Below are 17,998 nucleotides of genomic sequence, written 5' to 3'. Positions count from 1 at the left end.
GTACCTACCTATATACATGAGGAAATGTCTTGTGAAGATTGTGTCATACATGTCTGTTCACATAAAGGTTTCTGGTGATTTTAGTGGTATAGATAGTGGAGGTTAAACTGGCTGAGAGGTGTGATTGTTATGTCAATAAGGTGGCTTCCCTCTGACATAGGAGGGGTTTGTATTTTGAGTTTTGAAAAAGGCAGTACAAGCTTTTGATGTTCTGACTTGCTAGGTTCAAGCATGTCTACATTTGAGAATGTTTTCATAAGATAATTATAAAATTGCTGTGATGCTAGTAGTTGTTTAAATATGGAAATGATAAAACAGTAAGCAAACTGATTTTTAGCAGTAGAATAAAACATCCTAAACATATAATGAGGCAGCTATAGGCAAGCTGATGCGCATTTGGACAAATAATCTTTTTGAAAAGCATTTAAGAGGAGTGGCTGTTCTGCAGCTTTCTCTAAGATAAAACTTTTCATGTAACTTTCTTGTCGTGTTTTGCCAGAGTCAAGAACATTGTGAGAATGAAAGATAGGAGAATGCTACAAACTTTTGCTTTGCAAGAACCCTTCTCTAGTTTTCCTAAGAGGGTCATAAAGTATTCTCTTCATTTCTGCTTTAAATTGTGACTTTCTGTAATGACTCTCACTGTGCTCAGAAATGAGCATAGCAAAACTAAGTTTTCATTGGCTCCTGTCAAACCACAGTCTAACCTGGTAGTTAACAATATCTGCAGCATCTTTTCAAGCCCAGTTTTTGTAGTGTAAGTAGCTGAAATACTTTGATCACTGACTTGCACTAGGAATATAATATTTTTTTCAGGAGAAAATGCAGCCACACTTAAGCTGAAGGACATTGTCAAGGCCCAGGGAAGGTGTGGAAGAAGTATTTGTGGAAGAATTGTTTGAAAGCAGGAACTGAGAGGAAAACTAGGGCCTAACCGAAGTTTTGGCATTACAAAGCTTGCCTGGGGTGATACACAGTTGCCACTTCCAGGATGGCTGGTGCGCACGGACTCTGCTCCTCCACGGTTCCCTAGGCAACACAATCTGCCCTCCACACAGCTGCAAACGGGAGTAACGGAGGATGGAGCGGAGTGAAGACACCACGGACAAACTCTGTTGCACTCCCTGTGCCGGGCTGCTGATAAGCCGCACAGTGGCTGTCTAATGGGAGATATACGATAACATGTCCGGTGCTGAGCCAGCAAAGGTGGCAAAACACTCCTTTCAGATGAACTTTGCTTGAACATTGCTCATTATAATGTGAAAACCACACCTCCATCCCAAAAGTTACCCGCCTCCGAGGTACGACCATCCCTCACGGAGCAAGCGCTCTAGATTTTCGGTTGACTGTACCTTTAAATGAAAGCGAGAAACTTTTTCACCAATCAATAACAATATTAAGTATGACTCTAGTCACTCAAGCTCCACCTGAATGTAAAGAAAAGTATAAAAGGTGAACTAAGGATGAAAAGGAGGGGGGAAGAAACCATTGTAACTCCTGGGTCAGTCAACAGGCTGATCCCCCTTCCCTCCCCTTATGCTGGGACGCTGCCTGAGGAGACTCGAGACTGAGAGCCCTCTCCCATCTTCTGGGGTGAGTGATGATTGCACACGTGTACATCACAGCTAGCTAAAACCCCACGCTCTAGTAGAGAATTTCCTGTACTGACATCTGAAACCTGCTCTGTAAATGTTGCATTTGAATAAATCATACCGTTTGTGAACTCGACTACTTGTTTGGGGGGAGGCGATCGGACCTACAGCTGACAGACTGTTTGTGAATCCGATACTGCCAGAGTCGAGCTTATAGGTGATCACACTATTTGGGAACTCGATTCGCTCTTAGGAAGGCGATCGGACCTACAGTCCACAGACTGTTTGTGAATCTGATAGTGATTTGATATCTCCTTTCCCCCCATCACCACTACCACTACGGCTTTCCAACTGCAACATTTTCACAAAATTGGCGTAGTCGGCAGGATGTCGATAAAGGAATTCCTACGGAGACAGAACTGTGGCCCCTCAGAAGGTGGGGAAGATTGGGCCAGAGATAATTGGTCAGATCCTGAAAAGGTTTTGCAAAGAATGGAGGAATGCCATGCTAAGTTTAAGGACGGCAAAGGCAAGGGTGTTATTTGTGCCTTTCTGGGCGGTTGCTTAATTCAGGCGCAGAAGGACTATAAAATAAGTGAGAAATTGAAATTAGATTATCAAAGTAAGAATTCAGAAATTCAACACTTGCAGTATGAATTAGAGAAGGAAAAGAGACCTACCCAGTTACTGGAGCAGCAAATTGAAACAATGCTGATAGAGGCACCCCGACTCCCTAATATGCGGCAAATCAGAAAGTTAATTACTAACACTGAGCCTGAGGACTGGGATGGGGACATATGGGGAGATCCAGATAAAGAGATACAGGAAGAATCCTCAGAACCAGTGGCTGTTCGGCCGCTGATAAAGACCAAAACATCTGAAGGACCCCGAGATCGGAATCCCTGCACCACAGTTCGGACTGCTCCTTATTCAGGTTCAGAATTAGGAAAACTGCAGACTAAATTTTCAAGAAAGCCTGGGGAAACCGAATACCCGTGGAGAGTTTCTCTTTCAGGTGGTGACAGAATATTGTTAGCCAGAGAAGAATCTGTAGGCTTCTGGGGACCAGGAGTGTTTCTAGATGAGGGGTTCCCAGATGATAATCGATCTATTACTGCTCGAGTTGCTTACTGGGCAGGGGGAATAGACCCCAGAGAAAGAGGCGAGCCACTAATAATCAAAGTTAGGGGACTGTCTGGCTTATCAAAGGCAATGCAGAAAGCTGCTTGTATTCAGGCAATGTATGACCGAGGACGCTTTGATGTTCTGTTAATGGCTCCGGTAGACCCAGTCCACCTAAGGCCCCTTATTAAGGGTCTGCCTGACACAGCAAAGATATATATGCAAAATTTAAAGGAAAGGGTCATTCGGGCCCAACAGCATAATGATCAGAACCTTCACGCCACCCTTGCACACGTCCCTACTTGGGCAGAGCTGTTACATGACATGGTGAGTTATGGACGAGAGATGGCATGGTCGGACCTTGAGCCTCTATCGGAACAATTAGGGAGAGGTAGGAAGGTATTTCACACAAGAAAATTGGAGGGTCGACCATACCGAAAACATGAACTGGAACCCTTTCAGGGTCTGCCGGCATCAGTAAATCAAATTAACAGTCCTCTGCGCAATGATTTATGGTGACAAGCATTAGCTTTAGGAGTGCCCTGCGCTATGCTGCAGGGGCAATGCACTAGGTGCATCAGAAAATTGGTTGAAATCCTGGAACGCAGAGCAAATGAAACTCCTCCTCCAAGCAGACAAGACAAGAACTCCCCCTCTTCCACCACCTCTGACAGAACAAACAATCCCTTTGCGCCTCTAAGTGAAGAGCTTAGGAGATCAAAAAACTAAACAATGTGGATTGGGATTCAGGCCGCCCAACCCACGTGATACATATTTTTCAATGGTCCAAAACCAAAGAACCCTATATATCAATTCCTGTTGGTCCAAAAAAACTTAGTAGAGAATTTTTGATTGATACTGGAGCACAGATTAGTGTTCTAAACAAGTTGCAAGCAGAATCCTTAGGAATTAAACCTTCTCAAAAATTTATTGTGATTAGTGGAGTTACAGGTGCTAAAGAAAAATGCCCTCTTGCTAGGATGCAATTATGGTGGCCTGGGGAAAAGAGGATGACAGCTGTGGATGTGGTACTAAGTTCACACCCTGGGAACATTCTAGGATATGATGTGCTTAGAGGAAAGCGATGGTATCTGCCTAAGGGTAGTGTTTGGAATTTTGGAGGAAAGGAGCAGGAAAGCATAACGGTAGGAGTGCTGGAAGTAACCCATGCCCTGCCCCCATCTCATGTGACCAATGTTCCCCAGTACCCTTTGCCTGCAGCTGCAAAGAAGGGAATAACTGAAGTAATTGTAGACTTAGAAAAGCAAGGCATAATTGGCCGAACACATTCTCCATATAACTCCCCCCGTGTGGCCTGTCAAGAAGCCGGATGGCAAGTGGAGAATGACAATTGATTACCGAAAACTTAATCATAACACCGGCCCACTAACGGCGGCAGTCCCTAGCATAGCTGAGATTGTCATGGCTATACGATCAGCTGCACACCCCTGGATGGCCACCCTAGATATCAAAGATATGTTCTTTATGGTACACTTAGATGATAAAGATAAGCCACAGCTTGCATTTACATGGGATGGTGTACGATACACCTTTAATCGATTGCCACAGGGATATAAACACTCGCCCACTATTGCACATAATGCACTCGCAAAACTTCTAGCCACAGTAAAGAAACCTCCTGTGTTACAGCTTGGAGCGGGTCAGGAATGCCAGACAGCAACTTCATAGAAGCTGGAACTGACTTCGTTTATTTCGCGTTACGTATCACAATATATAGCAATTCGCATAGCAACATCTCGGTAGAGCATCAGTAATTGGTTACAAGCATTAACATGCTAACATATCATAGGTTGCTAAGCCGTATCCAAGCGCCCAACCGCAATGGCCACACTGACATCTCAAGACAGCTGTACTTCCTCAAAGTTGTCTTTTATAATGAGCAACTTTCTCATTTCCCGCCAACTTAGCCCAGTCAAGGACTGGTCAAGAACACCCCCATGTCCCTGTCCTCCACATTTCCCCCTTTTTTCTTTAGATTAAATGTCCCCGAGAAGCAAACCAACCTTGAGGTGTCAGATTCGGATTACGTGAAAAGGCTGTTAACAAGCGTGATATCAAAGCACGCAAACAGGTCCAAGCGATCATTAAACCAACTACAAGCAACAGTCCCCATAGTAACAACATTAATAGCGATTTCACCAGCGATTTTATCCATCCCCCGATTCCAAACAAGTCAGTTAACCCATCGAGTCCGAAAAACCCAACATTTTTTGTTACTTTCTCCGTATGTTTGATCAATTTGTGGAGTTGTCGGTAGATGGCTGCTGAGTGATCTTGCAGGTCCATGCAGCACATTCCGTCGAAGTCCTGACACCCATGTCCATGAGCAAGAAGCAGGAAATCAACAGTGGCACAGTTTTGCAGTACAGCGTGTTGCACCTGGGTTAAATCATCTGACAACTGACTAAGCACAACACTGCTTGACTGCCCAGCATGAAAGACGTTCTATATTCCTGTGAGCTCGGGGGGCTGACACCCCAGGACCAAAGAAAGACGCCACTATCACTTCCCGATCACTCCATAGATCAACATTATCAATGCCATCACTACTTACAGTAACCTTTATAACATATCCATCAGTGTTAAAAGTAGCATCAGCTTCTGTAATAGCGTTAAAAGCAACGTTACCTCCTAAAAGTCACAATATACAGCTAATAATAACAGTAACACTTCTTCCTCTCATGTTGTTGTTCTGCAGGCTCACACTTTCCACAGCTAGGGTATCGGCTGCTTGCCTGCTACGTCTGATGTATGCGAGTTTCCTTCCAGCCAAGGTCTCACCCATTTTGCTGGCACCCATCTGGTTCCAGTATCTGTAACGACACAAGCATACCCTTTTCCCCAGGTTATCAAGTCCAAAGGTCCCGTCCCTTTTCCCGTGTTCCAGTCTCTCAGCATCATCTTACACGGACCCGACTTTACTTCTGTCAGGGCTCCCTTTAGCCCAGCCCTGTGTTTGACCATCAGAGGGACTAGGCTGTCCTGGGGTAATCTCAAAAAATTTAAAACATATACTGCTCTTGCCAATTTTTCATTTTTTGCAGCTGGCGTTTCAGCGTTTGGTTCATATGTTCCACTATGTCATGGGCCTCAGGATGCAATGGTATGGTGAAAAAACAATCTTTTAAATCGATTATTAAGATGCACCAATCATTTTGAAAGGTTCTCAATTTCCATTTCTATTTATGTTTGCATAGCTTCAATTTGGTTTCCTCCCCAGAAATTGCTTGGGATTTCCATATATTAAGGAGGCCTCCGCTCCAGTAGCAACTGAAGCTTTTACAATTTGTAAGGACTGTTGCAGGTCCTTCCGTGCCAGTTGCACTGGAGCTTGGCCGTCGCTTCATTCTTGTTTCCCATGCTGAAGTATTTCCCTAGTCTCTTTCCAAGGATACAAGTCAGAGTACGGCTCCCAGTCCTCCACTGGTGGGGGGGGATGCCATAGTCTGAGTTATTCCTGGCTTTCCCACTTTCGAATTCTGCACTTTCCTGTTGTGCTTATTCAGCCCTCTCTGCTGATATATATATTACACAATAAAGATCTAAAGACCACGCACACAAACAGCACAAACACAGTTTCTATCCAGTGGCACGACCTCACATAGCTCTGCACTCCACTAGTGAGTTCCACTGTCTCAATTGCCAAATCCCATCCTCGTTGCCAATTAGGTTGCAAATGCGTTTGGGATTCGGCAATAATCACACAGAACAAAGTGGCTACGGCTATTCAGGTGAAAGCACATTAAAGAAGCAAAGTATGCCTAATTACTCTTGAGGTAATACTTGTCGGCAGGACACTGAGACTGAACATTCTCTCGAGTTGGCAGATTAGAGGGTTGCTGACAGGCTCCTAATGCGGCGGGCGTCCCCACGGAGACAACGTGGGCCTCAGTGTTAGGAGTCTCACCTCCCCCTTTCTCTCTGCAATGTCTGTTTAAGCCCAGTGCATCCTGCCACGTAGGGCCAGTACGTGCCAGCAGGCAGACCGGGGGGCGGACAAACTCCGCCTTCAGTCACATAACCTTCCCTCCTTGGTGCGCAGGTGCGCTTACCAGTAAGTGGTCCCAGTCGTCAGTCCGAAGGTCCTGCCTTTCTCATCTCCCTCCCTCTCGGATGTTTTACCTTCAAACTAGTTTAGAGGATGTTTGCAGTTAAGTTGGCTACAAGTCCAATCGAGCAGCCGCCTTCAGTTGCTTTCGGAGGAGGTCGGCTCTGAGCCTGTCTGAGCAGCCGCCTCCGCGCTCCTTATCGCTCAGCCCGGGCAGGCAAACATCGTCTTTCTCAAGGTCTTGGATTCTATTTCACACAATAATTTTATGACTCTACGGATCATACACATTTCCACCTTTCAACCATACCTCGTGTCGGCATCAATATACAAAGGATACAACACATAATAGAGATGAACATAGCAAATAGAAACAATAGCCCTAATAACGGTTTCTGTCCTCACTTAAAGCATTACAATTCTTCAACCCCCACTTTAAAAGACAGATCAAATCCCCTGCACCTCCCTCCTGGCTATCGTCAAGCCCTCAGCAACATAAGTCTCCTTGATATCATTCGCCTTTTCTTCCCCGGCCCCCCTTCTCCTTTTTTCAAGGTGATCTAACAAGTCCTGGACCCAGCCGGGTCGTTCTTCAGGCGCGACGGGGGTGGTCCGGAAGCGGGGGCACAGGCGGTGTAGGCGCTGCAGGTGCAGGCACAGAGGCAGGCACGGACGGGGGGGTTGGCGATGGATCTCCAAACACCAGCGGTTTTTGGTGGCATGGCGGTCCCGGTCCTGAAGTGCTCGCAAAGCCTGCCATGGCTCCGATGGCCAATTTCCTTTTGGATTTCACATCAGATTCGAATACTAGGTGGGGCTCGGCTTTGAACCCATTCTCTCTGCACCAGATTGAAAGCTTTCAGAGGGTCATCAATGGCTGTTCTCCGGTCTCCCACGCAGAGAGCAGCGGAGCTGTGGGCACTTCACACCAGGTATGACCCAACTCTTCAGCAGTTTTGCTGCCCTCCAGAGTGGCTTCCCTTAGTGAGTCCCCTATCTCACACCACTCCGTCACGCTGAAAACAAGCTGCAGCTCTTTTAAGTGGCCCTTCTGTCTCGTCCACTTAATCAGCTCATACAGCTTCTTTGTGCTCACTGCTGCCTCCCTTTTTGCTAATAAGTCCAGCAGCGGCTGCACAGCAGCTTCTCACTCCATTTTCGTACTCACTGCTGCTTCTCTTTTCGCTAACAAATCTGGCAGCAGCTGTGCCACAGCTTCTCGCTCTATTCTTGCACATGCAACCCGGGTCCCGACTTCTTGTCCCCCGACGCCGACTTTTCCGTGTGTGCATTCACGGCCGGCTTACCTGCTCCGGTCCACCTTCTTGGTCGGATCACTCGGCTGCACTCGTACGTCTCGCTTGGGTCCCCCGAATACCCGCACCGTTGTGCCAGGTCCGACGCCTACCCGCACCGTTGTGCCAGGTCCCCGCGTCGCTTCCGGAATCCCGCACCTTTGTGCCAGGTCCCTGTACAAGTCAATCGGGTTGTCCCTGTTCGGGCGCCACTCTGTTACAGCTTGGAGCGGGTCAGGAATGCCAGACAGCAACTTCATAGAAGCTGGAACTGACTTCATTTATTTCGCGTTACGTATCACAATATATAGCAATTCGCATAGCAACATCTCGGTAGAGCATCAGTAATTGGTTACAAGCATTAACATGCTAACATATCATAGGTTGCTAAGCCGTATCCAAGCGCCCAACCGCAATGGCCACACTGACATCTCAAGACAGCTGTACTTCCTCAAAGTTGTCTTTTATAATGAGCAACTTTCTCATTTCCTGCCAACTTAGCCCAGTCAAGGACTGGTCAAGAACACCCCCATGTCCCTGTCCTCCACACTCCTGAAATATGCATTTATCAATATATAGATGATATACTAATAGTTGGGAATGACAAAGAGTGTGTATGAGAAACTGCTCAAACTGTTTGGCAACTATTAACAGACCATGACATGGAGGTACCACCATCCAAATGTCAAGGTCCAGCACAAGAAGTTAAATTCCTGGGGGCTTTGTGGGTATCAGGAGCTGCAGCTGTGCCTGATGATACATTAACAGAGATTGAAAAGGGATGCCTACCCCAAAACAAGAAGGAACTTCAACAACTAATGGGAACACTAGGATATTGGAGGAAGCATGTTCCTGGGTTCTCTGTAATTGCCTGTCTTCTGTATGATTTGCTGAGAAAGAACAAACCGTGGGATTGGACTCCGATACATGCAGAAGCTATTAAAACCCTAAAGGATGAATTAGTTATCAATCAGAGGCTAGGCCCCCTAAATCCAGTGGACCCTTTTCAGGCTGAATGGGGTTTCTCTGAACATGCCTCCTATTGCGGCATCTTTCAAAAAGGAGCTTCAGGTTCTTCACGACCCCTGCTTTTCTCGTCCTCCTCCTTTAAGGAAACAGATCAGCATTACTCGGAGTGGGAAAAGGGACTCCTCTCCTTAGTTCGGGCAGTGAAAGAGGCAGAAAAACTAGGAACCTCATTGTTCAGGGGCCTTTTCCATTGTTAAGTCCTATCCTTAAAGGCACCCCGCCTCCTGAAGGTGTCCCACAGAAGGGAACGATCAGCCAATGGTATGCTTATCTAGAAGGAATAAGCCACTTGCTAGCACTAAAAGAAGGACCAACTAAGACCTCCAAATTACAGCAGCCAGTAATCTCAGACATTACGACATTATGTCTTCCTTATAAGCCTTCACCTATTAAGGTAGCTCCAGAATTCACTATATCCTCTAAAGAGGATGGGGTGTGGTTTACTGATGCCTCTGCCCGAAGAACAAGCACGGGGTGGAATTATAAGGCAGCAGCCCTGGAAATAAGCTCAGGAAGGTCAGTAACTGAGGAGGGTGATGGTAGTGCCCAGGTTGGGGAACTCCGAGCTTTGCTGTTAGCTGTGGAAATTGGAGCTGAGGTAGTTTATACTGATTCCTATGCCATCTTTAAGGGAGCAACAGAATGTCTATGTCAATGGGAGGCAAATAATTGCGAGGTAAATCGTGTACCAGTGTGGAGGACAGGTGACTGGCAGAGACTTTTGGAAGTAAGCAGACACCGACCTTTAGAGATAGGATGGGTAAAGGCACATGCAAAAACTAGTGCACCAGCGACAAAGTGGAATGAGGAAGTCGATCGATTAGCACAAGTGCAAACAGTAGCTGCTGAAGGAGAAGAGTGGCAAAGGCTAATCGAATGGTTGCATGTAAAAAGGGGACATTCGGGGAAAAATGATCTATATCACGAATGTGTGGCACGGGGATGGCCTATGTCAGTAGCATTTGTTAATGAAATAATATCAGCTTGTCCTCAATGCCAACTCTGACTGAAAATGTGTAGAGAAATGCTGTGCTGAGAATCTGCACTGTGCTGGGAATCTGCACTGTGCTGAGAATCTGCACCACCTGCGCCTTGCTGATAATGTCCTGGGGAGTGTTAGTGAGTTGTCCTTGGCCGGCTGGGAATGGGGAGCTATGTGGGAAAGAGTAGTTAGCTGTCGCTGGTAAACAACTTTGCAGAGCTGGGAAAGAGCCTATGCCGCCGGGACATAGCAACCTCCCTAGCAACCAATCGTAGCTAACCTGGATATCCCTCAGATGCTTGTAGGTATAAATATATGCGCACTTCCGCTAATAAACGGAGCAAGATCTAAACTCATATTGGGATCGTGTCTTGTAATCCGGCTCGGCTCCCGTAAAGGCCTGTGCAGTTGTCCTGCGCCTGGTTCCAACAAAAATGAATCATCCTAATCAAGCCCCGCCTCAGCACATTCAAAGAAACAAAGTCTTATGGAGTACCTGGCAAATTGATTATGTAGGACCATTAAGACCTGCTCGTGGTCGAAAATATATCCTGGTAGGCGTGGAAGTAGTATCCAGACTAACCATGGCTACGGCAGTAAGTGCAGCCACTGGTGAGAATACTGTGAAAACCCTGCAGGACTGGTTTAGCAGCCTCCCAGCACCAGAGTGCATACAAAGTGATAATGGCAGTCACTTCACTGCTACTGTGGTGCAAGATTGGGCAAAACAAGAAGGAATAAAATGGGTGTTTCACACTCCCTATTATCCCCAAGCTAATGGTATAGTGGAAAGAGTCAATGGCATGATTAAGAAACATGCAAAAGTGTCACAGCCTAACTGGGATCTGCGGCTATCCCAAGCAGTCTACACAGTAAATAACAGATGGGGAACTTATGGAAGCCCCAAAATACAAGCTTTCTGTCCCACAGGACCTCCTGCTCCAACCTTATCACAGCCCTCAAAGTCACAAAATCATACACCTATTCAAATGCAGGCGGGACAGCCCGTGATGGCAAAATTGCCCTCTATCGGTGTTGTTTCTTTAATTTTGGCTAAGCCTCAAGGACTATGTGCCTGGGAAGCCACTGATACTAGTGGGAAGACACACCGCATAAGCAGTTGGTGGATCATTCCAGACTTCTGACCAAATATAATTGCTTGTTTATGCTTGCAAAATCAATAACAATCCAATTTGTGCCGGTCAAGGCAGAGACTGAGCATTCTTCCTTTTGTTTTCCAGGATGTCAAAAACCCGGAATGCTGGACAATTGTATCTGGAACCAAGGACTCTCCTATACTGATCTTGAGTATCCATTGGGGTTGTTAGTTTCCTGCATAGTGTTGTTTTGATATTTGTAAATCAGATGTTTGTAATAGGGTTATAGAGCTGTAGTTAGGATTAGCAAATATGATATTTACAACTCGCATTGGGAAGATATGCTTTGGCTTGATATGTTTAGTGCACTGGAATCAAGGAGATACTCAAAGTGACAACGCACAAACCTTATCCGTTCCTGACTCTGCCACCCATGGTTTCAAGGATAACTTAGCCCTAACTTTAATAAAGGGGTTTGCAACTTCTCTCAATGAATCTAGTATTACCGCTTGCTTGCCTCTACCTAAATCTGTAGAAGACCCCCTTCCTATGGGTATCCTTCCCACTGACATAGCAGGGAGCTTGCTGAGGTTGTGGAGTACACCGGGTACTCTCCATATAGTGAATCCTTTTTCTCCAAAGAGAGAGCGAGTTGCTGTGCAGTTTAATCGGCCATTTAATTTTTCTACTATTGATAAGACAATTTGCACTTATTACGAAAACAATAATACTGCAACTCTTCCCTGTGACTGGGTTTTATGGGGAGCAACAGATTTACAACCTTGGGGACGAGCAACCGCCACTCTGCAATATAGTCAACCTATAAATGCATCCTGGTGTATACAGTGGAAGAGAGGGCAAGATTGTCCCCCTCAACATAAACATAAATTAGATTGCTCTTGGTTTGGAGAATTCCGTGACTTCACGGGTTTTACACCATTTGGCCCAGGATTTTCTTTTGTCTCAGTATCAAACAAGTCAGCGTTGTGGTATTGCCAAAATGTGATAAATTGCTCCAATTGGGAACAACACAATTGGGTCAACACTATTGGCCAGTTTACATTTCCCTAAAAATAGGCTGTCTGTGCCATAATCACAGCATAAAATATAAATCAGTAAGTGAAGACTTTGCGCCTCGTAATGATTGCCGTATAGCTTCTGGTGACGCTCCGGCTGGTTTGATCTGGGCCTGCAGTGATGGCAATATGTATACCTCCTTATGGGCTGGATTACCTGAACTCCAGTGTACCTTGGGCCTTCCAACATTGTGCCCCAGGTGGAGGAGGACTCCTCTCCGACCCCACTGGATGGCTCGAGCAAAACGGGCAAAATTAGAACTATCAGGACATGTAGAAGGGTGGCAGGAGTCAGGAGCAGCCACCCGCATAGCCTGGGGAATGGAAGGATTTTTTGGATTTGGTCATGCTACTGTGCAAATGTGATTATGGTTAAGTAAGCTAACCTATCAAGTAGAAAAATTAGCTAATGCCACCGATACTAGTATACAGTTGCTCAATCATCAATTACAAGCCACATCAAAAATGACTCTTCAGAACCGGATGGCACTGGACTTGATGTTGTTACACCAGAATGGACTTTGTGGCTACTTAAACCTCTCCAGTACCGACTGCTGCATTTATATCCCTAATGTTACACAGGACCTCGATATCCAATTGGAGAAGATATGACAGGTGGCGAAAGACACCCATGAACTCCGGGAATCAATGAACACTACCTGGCTGGCGAAGGTGTTTAGTTGGTTTGGCTTTGGTGTAACTGGTTGGATCCAAAGTTTAATAGAATATGTGGTGATGTTCACTGTGATGATAATTATCCTAAGTATAGCTGTTGCAGCTTGGAGCGGGTCAGGAATGCCAGACATCAACTTCATAGAAGCTGGAACTGACTTCGTTCGTTTCGCGTTACGTATCACAGTATATAGCAATTCGCATAGCAACATCTCGGTAGAGCATCAGTAATTGGTTACAATCATTAATGTGCTAACATATCATAGGTTGCTAAGCCGTATCCAAGTGCCTAACTGCAAGATTTAAAAACAGTATCTCAGCCCTAGGAACTTCCTCAAGTACAGGAGGTACTTCCTTAAAAGTTGTTTACCAAAATTCAGTGATTCTGCACGTCAGTCTTTTCAGTCCAGGTTAAGGACGGTCAAAGGCACCCCCCTGTACAACGTCCCCCTACATATAGCAATATCCTGTGTAAAATCTACTATAATGAAAGATATTAACGTAAAGATGATTCAGTTCACTGCTTATACCCCTTTAGAGGTGGATGCCCCAATTGATGTCCCAAGTACTAAGACTCTAATTTGAGACTAAATTTCAATATACAATGGTAAGTGGAGTCACGGGGTGGATACAAAGTTTGTTATAATCATTACTTACTGTTGTAACTGCAATATTTTCTGTATATATATTCTTGTAGAACTAGACTCCCTGCCTTTCCTGTAACTTCCCTCATCTAATGTACCAATGTGCAATCACTCGCTTAAGTGCATCATGTTTACAGCATGCAATATTAACACCTAAACAACTTCATGTGAAGCTTGAGTGACTATAGTCATGGGGTGGATAATGTGGAAGAAGTGTTTGTTGAAGAATTGTCTGAAAGCAGGAACTGAGAGGAAAACTAGGGCCTATCAGAAGTTTTGGAATTACAAAGCTTGCCTGGGGTGATACACAGTTGCCACTTCCAGGATGGCTGGTGCGCACGGACTCTGCTTCTCCACGGTTCCCTAGGCAACACAATCTGCCCTCCTCGCAGCTGCAAAGGGGAGTAAGGGAGTGTGGAGGCATAGTACCTTGTCAGTAGATAATAGATGCCTTGTTAGTAGATAGTTAATCACGAGAATGCCTTAGTAGTGCACGGTTGATGGGCTGACCTGCAAGGACTAATGTCTTATCAGCAAAGAGCAAAGCAGGAAAAGGAGGAAGACTACAACCACATGTGGAATGTCTTGTTAGCAGATAAGGAACAGAGCAAGGAGAAGAAGATAACCACAACTGCACAGCTGGCAAGATGCTGATTGATTGTAATTTTAGTAACACTTGTGTTAAAAGAGTATAAAAGGACATGGTTTGAGAATAAAGTTGTCTCACTCTGCATCCCAGACTGAGTTCGTTCTTTCGCAAGGTGCAACAACGGAGGATGGAGTGGAGTGAAGACACCGTGATCAAATTCTGTTGCACTCCCTGTGCTGGGCTGCTGATAAGCTGCACAGTGGCTGTCTAATGGGAGATATACGATAACATGTCCGGTGCTGAGCCAGCAAAGGTGGCAAAACACTCCTTTCAGATGAACTTTGCTTGAACATTGCTCATTATAATGTGAAAACCACACCTCCATCCCAAAAGTTACCTGCCTCCGAGGTACGACCACCCCTCACGGAGCATGCGCTCTAGATTTTCGGTTGACTGTACCTTTAAATGAAAGCGAGAATCTTCTTCACCAATCAATAACAATATTAAGTATGACTCTAGTCACTCAAGCTCCACCTGAATGTAAAGAAAAGTATAAAAGGTGAACTAAGGATGAAAAGGAGGGGGAAGAAAGAAACCATTGTAACTCCTGGGTCAGTCGACAGGCTGATCCCCCTTCCCTCCCCTTATGCTGGGACGCTGCCTGAGGAGACTAAGAAGTGAGAGGGAAGAATCCATCATAAATTCTGGATCAGTTGACAGGCTGAGCCCCCTTTCCTCCCCTCGTGCTCGGACGCTGCCTGAGGAGACTCGAGACTGAGAGCCCTCTCCTATCTTCTGGGGTGAGTGATGATTGCACATTTGTACATCAGAGCTAGCTAAAAACCCCACGCTGTAGTAGAGAATTTCCTGTACTGACATCTGAAACCTCCTTTGTAAATGTTGCATTTGAATAAATCATACTGTTTGTGAACTCGACTACTTGTTTGGGGGGAGGCGATCGGACCTACAGTTGACAGGCTGTCCGTGAATCCGATACTGCCAGAGTCGAGCTTATAGGTGATCACACTATTTGGGAACTCGATTCGCTCCTAGGAAGGCGATCGGACCTACAGTCTACAGACTGTTTGTGAATCCGATACTGATTTGATATCTCCTTCCCCCCCGCACCACCACTACCACTACGGCTTTCAAACTGCAACATTTTCACCGAAGGCTAATAATAGAGACCTTCAGAAGTCACCAAGTCACCACCCAAAAACATGATTAACTAGAATGAACTGTAAATACACTGGTTGCACCAGCATCTCAGAGAAGTTGGTCTGCAGTTGTTGATAATGAACACATCATTAATAAGGATCCAATTGCATTCAGCATCATCTTTAGGTAGCTGGGGAAATCTTTGCAGATATCAGTTTTATTTGTTGATGTGACTTGACCATGTATTTCCTGATTATTTTGTTTGTTTATTTGTAATCCTTGAAAAATTGGGTTTAAGATGAGATAAATATTCTAATCTTGATAAACTTTAAATGAAGCAGCAAGACAATCAGAGTAAGAAATAACATGGCATTTCCTTTTCTTCGGTAAACTGGTACAGAATAGATTTGCATAGCTCTAGTTTTGCTGTGAAAATCCCAGTGGTCCCTGTCCCTGTAAAATCAGGTATGTGGCTTGTTTTACTGTTCCATTCCCATAGGGCAGTTGGACATGCTACCAGCACTTAGCGCAGGCTTTGAGGAGAAATTTTGTCAGTAAATTTTATATACAATGCCAATAAATCAAATTTGACGGTGATACCTTTTGAATCATTCTGACATCTGAATTACATACCAGGCACTTCTACCAGCATTTCTCCCTTCACTTTTAAACAGTGTTTGCTAATAGTTGTTCTAGTATTGACACCTTGCACCTTCCACTGACCACTGTGATTCAAGAGACAGATCTCCTCATCTTCTAATCTAATATCCCGATGAAAGATGGTGAATGTTCATGGACTTTGCATGTTCTTTCCAGTGTGCTTGGTATGGGCTTGAGGTAGGCTCTCAGGGGAGACCAAGCCATTGCTGTGTGGAAAATGAAACCCCAGAGCAATGTGTGTACCCCAAGGAAGAGAGGGCACAAAACAGTCAGTGAACTGCATGTAGCAAGCCGGCATCTTTGAAAAGGTTCAGAAGGAAATGTTGTCTGTTAGTGCAGCTTGGCAGGGAGCCCAGGATGAGAGTTTCTCTAAAAGCACAATACTAACCTTTAAGCAAGATAAAATAATAGAAAACAATCTCTGTATTTTAGCAAACCAAACTACAGTAGCAAGCTCAAGGGGGATGAGACGAAACCTAGCCATTAATAACTGCTTATTACCATTTGTCTTGGCTCACTTTGGTCTGCTGTTGTAGTCAGGTTTGTTATCACAAAGCATTAAAGCATAATCCTTTGTTGCCTATGTAAGAGCAATATCAACACATTCATTTGGTTCTGATTTGATTTTTCCTGATGGAGATAAGAGATTTCATTTTACTCATTTTGGTGAGCAATGGAACATGATCTTACAGAGGAATCGTTGCGATACTCATGCTCCTCGGTGAACTGTATCAACAAAGATATGCTTCCTGAACAATTCTTAGTGTCTTGAATCAATAGAGTTCCTTTTTTAAAATTTTGAATTTCTTTAGGGAATCTTTTTGAGTCACGTGTCCACCAGAGTCCAGTGTCTCTGCTTTCAGAGTTTGGGAAGAACATTCTAGCAAATATCTTTCACTTCTCTTACCCACACTGCACTTTCAGTGTTGAACCAGTCTCATTTTGCTGTTCAGTGTGGTATTGGCAAGTGCAGCTAATGGTGCATTGCAACTGTTCCTATGTCTTATGCCATTTGTCAAAATAGAGCAGGGATTTTTTTTTCCCCAATTCTACTACACCCAACATTGCTTTACATCATATCTGGTGTTATATTCAGTTATTGCTAAAGCAGTTTCTTTATTGGCACCTGAGTAAAATCATCGATTTGACAGATCTTACTTGGAGACTTGGCTACCTTGTTCTGATGGCCTTACAGAAGTGTATCCTTCCCATACTAGGTCCACATTGAACATATTCTCCACATTGTATTGCTGAAACAATCAATCACATCTATATTCTCAGTATTCTTAGGTACATTTTGCTACAGAAAGCTTTATTTATAACTTTAGAGAATAATTTGTGCCCTTGCTTAAAATTCTTCGATGGCATCCTGTATTACAGCCTATGAGATCTTCAGGATGACTTTAAAGGCAGAGAGGCTTGTTATGGGATAGACAGAGATAGGTAACACTTTAACGTAGGTTTTCTGTGTCTCATTGAATTTAACACATTCAGCTAACCAAAGACACCTCATATGCCTTTCCTTCCTCTTGGAAGCTATAGCCTACATAGCTTGGGGTGGGTACTGACTGGATGCTTTAGTAGCTAATTTACAAAGTGTGAGAATTTAAGCAGCAGGACTGGTGACTTTCCCTGCCAAGATTTAAGGAGTTCTCTGTACACTCAATAGCAAAGTTTGGCAAGTTTTTACTGGCAAAATGTTGTTAACGAGGAATGAGACATCTCTAGACCTAGATAGGGATTTTAAAATATCAATTCCCTAGTAGCTATAGCCCTGAGATGTTAACTAACTTGATCAAGATTATGAAAGAAAGAAATTCAGGGCCACAGTAAGAAGAAGGAAAAAACAGAAAAGAACAAAAAAAAACCCAAAAAACCTCAACTCATACTATTTTAACCTCAGTGTCCATCCGTCCATCCCCCAAAATCTCTGCCTTCTCAATCTTTATTTATATTTTGTGATTCTTCCCTGTCCCATCTGGAACCAGATATATGCAGATTGTAGTTTATAAA

Source organism: Tinamus guttatus, unplaced genomic scaffold, assembly GCF_059628265.1.
Source record: "Tinamus guttatus ecotype Peru unplaced genomic scaffold, ASM5962826v1 Tinamus_guttatus_pri_ptg000858l, whole genome shotgun sequence".
Lineage (NCBI taxonomy): Eukaryota > Metazoa > Chordata > Aves > Tinamiformes > Tinamidae > Tinamus > Tinamus guttatus.
This window is presented reverse-complemented; position numbering follows the sequence as displayed.